Genomic DNA, 2062 nt, shown 5'->3' with positions numbered 1-2062 from the left:
ACTTCATTTGATCCTCACGGCATCTTTAGGATATAAGCATTATTATTTCTATTTTACACATGAGGAAACTGAAACACAGAGAGATTAAACAGCTTGTGTAGGGTCACACAGCTAGTAGTCTGGCTCTGGGGTTAATTACTACACTATATACTTCAGAAATATTATTAAACAGCGAGACAGTCATGGCCAAGAGGCTGTGGAATCAGACAAAACTGGGCCTGCCACTTCTTAGCTCTATATCCTTAGGAAAGTTACTCAATGTCTCTGTGCCTGGGTTTCATCATCTGTAAAATATGGATAATGAATTTGTCTACTCAGAGAGTTGTTGTTAGGTAATACTTAGGAAGTGGGAACACATTATCTGAATATGCTCAATAAACAACAATTATTGTCAGATGTAGCCTGAGCCAGGGAATGTGGGTACAGAAAGAAAAAGAAGAGACATAGGAGTAGAGGGTGACAGTGAGAGGTCTGTGGATGTAGGTAGACCCCACCGGAGAGCCGACCTTATTTTGCTTGCTCCTAATGGTGCAGGTAGGTCCTGGGTGCCAGGAGGATACTGTGTGCAGGAATGGAGGTGGGGACCGACAGTGGTGACAATGTTTGTTGGGCGAAACAGTGGGCAATGAATTCTCAGGAACTTCAGCCAAATGCTCATCCACTCCCACGATGTCCCCTGGCACTGGATTAGAATCCATTCTCCTCTTAGGATAGATCATTTTCCACTCCCCCAATGACATATCAAAGGAGTTGACTATTCGATGAATGGGTGTCAGTGCTCTGCCTCCTGCCCGGTAGTGCAGGTGATGAAGGGCCCTACAAACAAGCTGGTTTCCCATTTTTAAACCAGATCTTCTTCAATGACTCATGAGGCTTGTCTGGGATATAGACATTTCCCCAAGGCATTATCAAGGGCTGATTTTCCAAGCACAGGAGCAGACTCAAACTGTATAATAAAGACAACTTCAGCTTGGCTGTGGACATTACTTTGGGGGCTAGGCCAGACCAGTCCCTGGCCAGTTAATTTGGCTAGAAAAAAAATTAGCTGTAGTTAAGCAACCATAAGAGGAGCCTAGAGGGAGTCATTTATGTTTAAAATTCTGCCTCAGGATGAGTGTTCTACTCACTGGCCTTGGAGGCCAAGGTGCAACGTTATCAGCCAGGTCCCTTGTATAATAGCCAGTCTCTGGGGAAGAGGCCTGGTCTGCTAAGGGCATCTCCACAGGGGCCCTGGGTACACACCCATACAGCTGAGGTTCCAGGACAATATGTCAGCACCCTCTGCCCTGCGAGACAGAGTCCACATTGGCCCTGTAGTGTTCTTGCCAGGGCCCAGCTTCCCTAAGAGCCTGTGCTTTAACTGATTTCCCTGTGATTGGGTCTCCTTGTCCCCAGGTTTTAAAAACAAGCATTAAGATTTTTAAATAAATTTTCTTCTGGAGAAATCGAAACCATCATAACATTGATGTAGCCCTTTCACTTGAATCTTTCTGGGTATGATTTTCAGCTGATAATTTATCAGTTTGGGGGCTAGGCCAGTAAGAAAGTATACATACTGTTCTGGTAAATTAAAAATAAAAATTATAAACAAAAAACTTCTAATAAAGCAAACTTAAACAATTTTAATTATATGCATATAATATATATATAAAATATATATATTTTTTTCCTCTAAATAATCCATGCTGGACAGTGTACGATGATAGAGATACACTGACGTGGTGTTCAGCGATTCCCAGGGAAGGGTCAGCACTTTCTGCTTGAACGCTGAGCTGTTACCTTACATTCAGATCTGAAATAACCAGGACAGAAACTTGTTCTCAGATGTTTCCCCACGAAGAAAAAGAAAAAGTCAGAAAAGGCAAGGAACATGCAGCAGTGGAGAGAATTTGCTGTTCTGACCCTGCCCAGCTCCGCTTGGCTCCAGGAGTGCTCTGCTGGTCTCTGCTGTGGGCATGTACAGGGTGACATAAGGAAGACTGCCCCAAAGGTGGGGATTTATTGCTTTGCTTTTACTCTTTTGTTGTATAACATCCCTCTTTTCAGACTATTCTTCACTTCA

The sequence above is a fragment of the Rousettus aegyptiacus genome, unplaced genomic scaffold (assembly GCF_014176215.1).
Source record: "Rousettus aegyptiacus isolate mRouAeg1 unplaced genomic scaffold, mRouAeg1.p scaffold_m13_p_5, whole genome shotgun sequence".
Lineage (NCBI taxonomy): Eukaryota > Metazoa > Chordata > Mammalia > Chiroptera > Pteropodidae > Rousettus > Rousettus aegyptiacus.
Note: the sequence above shows the minus strand (reverse complement) of the source record.